Genomic DNA, 7,295 nt, shown 5'->3' with positions numbered 1-7,295 from the left:
TCACACCTGAAATTCCAATAATTTGGGAGTCCAGAGAGGGAGAATTGCTTGAAGCGAGGAGTTCAAGACCAGCCTGGGCAACATAGTGAGATTCCTATCTTAACAAAAAAAAATTAAAAATTAGTGAGGCGTGGTGGCTGGTGCCTGTAATCCCAGCTACTTGAGAGGCTGAGATGGGAGGATCACCTGAGCCAAGGAATTCAATCATGCAATGAGCCGTGATTGTTCCACCACACTCCAGCATGGATGATGGGGCAAGATCCCATCTCTAAAAAAAAGAAAAAGAAAATGAAATGGAAAAGACAATCATTTGTAACAATAGCAAAACTCATCAAATACCTAGAAATAAATCTGACAAGAAACATGTAAGACCCCTGCACTGAAAACTACAAAACATTGCTGATAGAAATTAAGAAGCACTAAATAAATGGCAAGATATACCATGTTCATGGTTAGATGACTCAATATTGTTAAAATGTCAGTTCTCACAAAATTGATCTGTAGATTCAGCACATTCTCTACCAAAATAGCAGCAAGCTCATTTTTTATGTGTGGAATTTGACAAGCTAATTCTAAACTTTATGAGGACATGCAAGATACCTAGAATAGCCAAAATAATCTTGAAGAATGAGACCTTACGCTACCAGAGATCAAAACTTTATATTAAAAAACTTATCTTCATTACTTTGTTGATCCCCACTCTTTATTATTTTCTTCATTCCAACTTATTTGGGTTTAATTTACTGTTCTTGTTCTAGCTTGAGATGGAAGCTTAGATCATTGGTTTTCAATTTTTTAAAATTTAACTTTTTATTTTGAAATAATTATAAGAAGTTATAAAATTAGTACATAGAGTTTCTTTTCTTGGTGTGTTTTTGTTTTGCTTTGTTTGTTTGTTTGTTTGAGAAAGGGTCTCACTCTGTCACCCAGGCTGGTGTGCAGTGGCCCAATCTTGGCTCACTGCAGCCTCAACCTCTCTAGCTCAAGCAATCCTCTTGCCTCAGACAACTGAGTTGATGGAACTACAGGTGCACACCACCATGCCTGGCTAGCTTTTGTATTGTTTTGTGGCGATGCATCTCCGTATGTTGCCCAGGCTGGTCTCGAACTCCTAGGCTCAAACAATTCACCCACTTTGGCCTCCCAAAGTGCTGAGATTACAGGTATGAGCCACTATGCCTGGCCCTCATAGAGTTTCTTGAGCCCTTCACTCAGCTTCTACTTATGGTGACATCTTACATAACTAAAGCAAAATGTCAAAACTAGGAAATTGACATTGGTACACAATTGTTGACTAGACTACAGATTTTATTTCACCAGTTTTAACATGCATTCATTTATGTGTGGGGTGGGGAGGGGTGTCTGTGCAATCCAAACTCATGTATAGATTCATGTAACCATACTACAATCAAGATACAGAACTGGTCTATCATCATAAAGGAACTCTCTCCTGCTGCCCCTCTATATTTCCATCCATATGCTTTTACCCCAGTCCCTGTCCCTTAGCAACCACCAATCTGTTCTCCATCTCTATAGTTTTGTCAGTTTGAGAATGTTATGTAAAGGGAGACATGTGGTACACAACCTCTTAACATTGACATTTTTTCACTAAGCACAATGCCCTTGAGGTTCATCCAAGCTATTGCATGTATCAATATTTCATTCTTTTTTATTGCTGAGTAGTATTCCGCTGTATGATTGCACGAGAGTTTGTTTAATCATTCACCCACTGAAGGACATTTCTTTTATTCCCAATTTGTGTCTATTAAAATAAAGCTGTTATGAACATTAATGTACAGGTATTTAACATACACTCATTTATGTATGTGTTAAATAGACAGGTATTTGTCTGAACATAAGTTTCTATTTTTCTGGGGAAAATGCCTGAGAATGCAATTGCTAGGTTTTTTGGTAAGTGTATGTTCAGTTTTACAAGAAACTCCCAAACTATTTTCCAGAGTGGCTGTGCCATATGACGTTCCCACCAATCTCTCAATATATGAGAGATGTAGTTTCCCTGCATCCTTGCCAGGAAATATTCTTTTAAAATATATCCATTAAGGCTGATTGTGATGGCTCACACTTGTAATCCCCTCACTTTGGGAGGCCAAAGCGGGAGCATCACCTGAGGTCAGGAGTTCAAGACCAGCCTGGCCAACATGGTGAAACCCCATCTCTACTAAAAATAAAAAATTAGCTGGGCACAGTGACTCATGCCTGTAATCCCAGCACTTTGGGAGGCCGAGGCAGGCAGATCACAATCACGAGGTCAGGAGTTCGAGACCAGCCTGACCAACATGGTGAAACCCCGTCTCTACTAAAAATAGAAAAATTAGCCAGGCGTGGTGGCACACGCCTGTAATCCCAGCTCCTCAGGAGACTGAGGCAGGAGGATCACTTGAACCCAGGAGGTGGAGGTTGCAGTGAGCAGAGATCGCACCACTGCACTCCAGCCTGGGTAACAGAGTGAGACTCCGTCTCAAAAAAAAAAACAAAAAAACAAAAAAACGAAATTAACCAGGTGTGGTGGCACATGCCTGTAATCCCAGCTACTTGGGAGGCTGAGGCAGGAGAATCGCTTGAACCCGGGAGACAGAGGTTCCAGAGAACTGAGATCATGCCATTGCACTCCAGCCTGGGCAATAAGAGTGAAACTCCATCTAAAAAATAAATAAATACATAAACAAACAAATAAACAAGAAAATACGCATTAGAGTCATAAATTTCCACCTGAGACTACTTAGTTGTTTAAGTCACGATTAATCTGGGCTCCTAATACTCAGAGCTGACTGTAATCTTAATTGATTGCATACTGTCCAACCCCAGAGGGTCACCAATAACATCATGATCTAGTGTTTTAGAAAATAAAATTTGAAGGCTTCTATGAAATACCTTGAATTAAGTTGAGGGGGGAAACCTGATTAGCATGGTCTGGAGAAAACCTGGAATCTCTTCAAGGATGCTCTTTTCACTTTAAACTTTAAACTTTTTTTTGCATAATTATGTCATATTTTCATGAAAACTTGCCATCTAACTGGGATAAGGAAAAATATCTATAGACCAAGAAGTATTGGAAACACTGTGAGGCTGGTTAAAAAGAATAAGATACCTCTTTATGAGTTTACAGGGAAAGATTACCATAATTTATAGTTAAGTGAAAAAAAATTACAGAAAAATATAAGCCCACTTAGGTCATATATGTAGTTTTCTATATTTATATAATAATTTTTAAACCTAAAAGAATATATAAAATTGTTAACAATGAGGTGAAATTTTTTTTGTCTGGGGTTAGTGATTATTGAGCAAAATTTTAATATTTAAATGTTGCTTACCATATTATTAAACAAAGTTTAAGTACATTTCAAAGTATTTAAAAACAGACAGTCCTTAAACCATTAATACCTGTTCAAATAGCAAAATTCCCTCCTGTTAATTTAAATTGATTATTTACCAAAAGATGCTTAAAAACATTGTAAAAGATCAATCAATCATCGGGTTAGCTATTGATCGGACCATGGAGCAACAGATTATCTTCATCTGTAAATGAATAAAAAACCTAGAAATGTACATATTATGTCATTGATACTACCACATAGCATATTTTATACACTATACATATTTATATTACACGTATTACCACATATGTTATTCTACTTCTTACTTTCTAAACTTTTTATTATGAAGTTTTTTAAGCATACGAAAAAGCTGTCTGGGTGTGCTGGCTCATGTCTGTAATCCCAGCACTTTGGGAGGCCAAGGCAGGCAACTGCTTGATCCCAGGAGTTCCCAGAGCAGCCTGGGCAACATGGAGAAAACTTCCATCTACAAAACATGCAAAAATTAACTGGGCATGATGGCATGCACCTGTAGTCCCAGCTACTCAGGAGGCTGAGGCAGGAGGATCACTTGAGCCTGGGAGGCAGAGAGGTTGTAGTGAGTTGTGATCATGCCACTGCACTCCAGACTGGGCAACAGAGTGGGACTTTGTCTCCATAAAAAAAAAAAGAAAAGAAAGGAAGGGAGGGAGGGAGAGAGGGAGAGAGAGAGAAAGAAAGAAAAAGAAAGAGAGAAAGAAAGAAAAAGAAAGAAAGAAAGAAAGAAAGGAAGGAAGGAGGGAAGGAGGGAGGGGGAGGGAGGGAAGGAAAGAAGGAAGGAAGGAAGGAAGGAAGGAAGGAAGGAAGGAAAACTGAAATAATCATATGTTGAACATCCATTCTTCTTTTTTTACCCAATACAAACCGACAAAATCTCTGCTCTCATAGAACTTAAATTTAGTGAATGTTAGCTTACAGTTTACTTTTTTTCCTCCAGAGCCTAAACTGTCTAGCCCATGTTTTCAACCTGAGTACTGGCTCTCTTCCTGCTAGAAAAGCTCCAAGTTCAACTGGATTCTATTAAGGTTTGGTCTAGCAATTATCCACCTTTATCAACGTCTTTCAGTTTTTCTGTTTTTGTTTTTGTTTTTGTTTTGTTTTGTTTGTTTGTTTTTTGTTTTTGGGATAGGGTCGCACTCTGTTGCCCAGGTTGGAGTGCAGTGGTGCAATCACAGCTCATTGCAATCTTCATCTCTCAGCCTCCCAAAGTGCTAGGACAACAGTGCCCAGCCCATCAGTGTTCTTAAATGCAAGGAATCTGCATATCCAGGACCCAGTAAAAATGAAATAAAATGAAGGAGCAGAGCCCCTTGTTCAAAAATTTCTAAAAATTTCAAGACAGTAAGCATCAAACCAAGCCCAAGGTCCTTCTAAGCATGGGGCCTTGGACAACCGCACAAGTCACATACCCGTGAAGCTGGTCTTGTGCCTATCATTCATAACCAAGTTCTAGCCCACATAGAATATACAAATTGTAATATAACTGTCTCTGACTGGCCCATTCAACCCTCCAGCCTGCATTTCCATTGTCTGAGACAACCTCTTTCTCAAGCATAGTCTTCTGGAGACAGAGGAGATGACCGTAACCCAAATCAGAACTGGTTCTATTATTGTACTCACTTGTTCACTCACAAAATATGTGTTGAGCTCCCATTGTGTGCCAGGCACTGTTCTTCACATTGAGGATAGAGCAGTGAACAAAAGGCAGAAACGCCTGCTCTGGAGGACACTGCATTCTAATGCAGAAAGACAGACAACAAACAAGTAATAGATACAGTGTGTCAGATGGAAATTGATGCTATGCAGAAAGACAAACATCACATGTTCTCCCTTATTTGTGGAATCTAAAAATTAGAACAATTGTCATGGACATAGAGAGTAGAAGGATGGTTACCAGAGACTGGGAAGGGTGGTGGGGTGGGATGGTTAATGGGTACAAAAAAATAGAAAGAATGAATAAGACCTATTATTTGATTGCACAACAGGGTGGCTAAAGTCAAGAATAACTTTTTTTTGGGACAGGGTCTCACTCTTGCCCAGGCTGGAGTACAATGGCACAATCTCGGCTCACTGCAACCTCTGTCTCTCAGGCTCAAGTGATCCTCCTGCCTCAGCCTCCTAAGTAGGTGGGACGACAGGTGTGTGTCACCACACCTGGCTAATTTTTGTATTTTTAGTAGAGATGGGGTTTTGCCATGTTGCCCAGGCTGGTCTTGTACTCCTGAGCTCAAACAATCCACCCACCTCAGCCTCCCAAAGTGCTAGGATTACAGGCATGAGTCACCGCACCCAGCCTAAAGTAAATAATAATTTAACTGTACATTTTAAAATAAAGAGTGTCATTGGATTGTTTGTAACTCAAATGATAAATGCTTGAAGGGATGGATACTCCATTATCCATGATGTGCTTATCTCACATTTCATGCCTGTATCAAAACATCTCATGTACCCCATAAATATATGCACATACTATGTACCAACAAAAATTAAAAATTATATAAAAATAAAGAAACCTATATCATAGATGTAAATTATTAGAAATTTATATATATATATATACTTAAAAGCAAAAAAAATTTAAACAGAGAAAATTGGCACTATGGAGAAAATAAAACTGGAAAGGGCAACAAAAGAAAATGTACATGGGGTTGAAATTTTAAATAGCGTGGTTATGAATAAATAGCAATGGTCCCTTGCTGGGAGAGTGACTCTTGAGCAAAGATCTGAGGGAGGTGAAATAGGGAGCCAGGCAAAAATCAGGAGGGAGAGCATTCCAGTCAGAGCAGAGCCAACTCCAAAGGCTTTCAGAAAGGAACGTGCCTGGATGAGTTGGCAAAACGGCAAAGAGGCCAGAGTGGCTAGAGGGGAGTAAACACAGGGTGAATAGTAGGATGTGAGGTTTGAGTGGTACCGAGATAGGAACAGCACTGGGTGATCACAGGAGGATGGAAAAACCCAAACAACAGCTCAAACAAGAACTAGGCAAAGAAACCACAGGATAACCAAAAACACAAAAGAAGGGAGAGAAAATGGCCAAAACCCCGGTCAGGATGACATGTCCATGACTCTTCCAGGCAAACTCATAGACAGTAATTGGGGTCTCTGAAATTCCCTCCTTTTGCAGAATACCTACTGATTATTCCAACCCCTAATTGAAGAGACACCCATAGAATTAGAAACCCAAACTCCATCGTGTGAGATTCGTTCTCCCAAGCATGCCCACCCTTCTCTCTTAAGTGTGTGTTCCCGCTTTGCAATAAAAGCTTCTTGCTTCATTCTGACTCATCCCTGAATTTTTTCCCCTGACAGTGTAAAGAATCTGGCCAGTGGCTAGGACTGAGGCCTCACCGGCATCGGGAGACCTTCCTGAGCCTTCTGGCAACATTACTAAATCATGTGAGGCTCCAGGATAGACCATATGACAGGCCACAAAACAAGCCCAACCAAGTACATTTAAAAGATTGAAATCATGCAGTGCCAGAGGTCTCTAATGGGATGCCCATCTCCCATGAAATGCCATTCACAATGTTGGAATGAATACAGTAAGAAGGACGAAGGAGTGAAAAGGACATTGTCCAGCCAGCCTATTCAGTCTGTATGGATGAGCGATATCATGGTCAGATTACCTTTAGAACCGGACATGCACAATTTTTTTCTTTTTTTTGTTTTGAGATAGATTCTAGCTCTGTCACCCAGGCTGGAGTGCAGTAACACCATCTCGGCTCACAGCAACCTCTGCCTCCTGGGTTCAAGTGATTCTCTTACTTCAGCCTCCCAAGTAGCTGGGACTACAGGCACTCACCACCATGCCAGGTTAATTTTTGTAGTTTTAGTACAGGTAGGGTTTCACCATATTGGTCAAGCTGGTCTCGCACTCCTGACCTCAGGTGATCTGCCTGTCTCAGCCTCCCAAAGTGCTGG

Source organism: Pongo pygmaeus, chromosome 18 (genome assembly GCF_028885625.2).
Source record: "Pongo pygmaeus isolate AG05252 chromosome 18, NHGRI_mPonPyg2-v2.0_pri, whole genome shotgun sequence".
NCBI lineage: Eukaryota > Metazoa > Chordata > Mammalia > Primates > Hominidae > Pongo > Pongo pygmaeus.
This window is presented reverse-complemented; position numbering follows the sequence as displayed.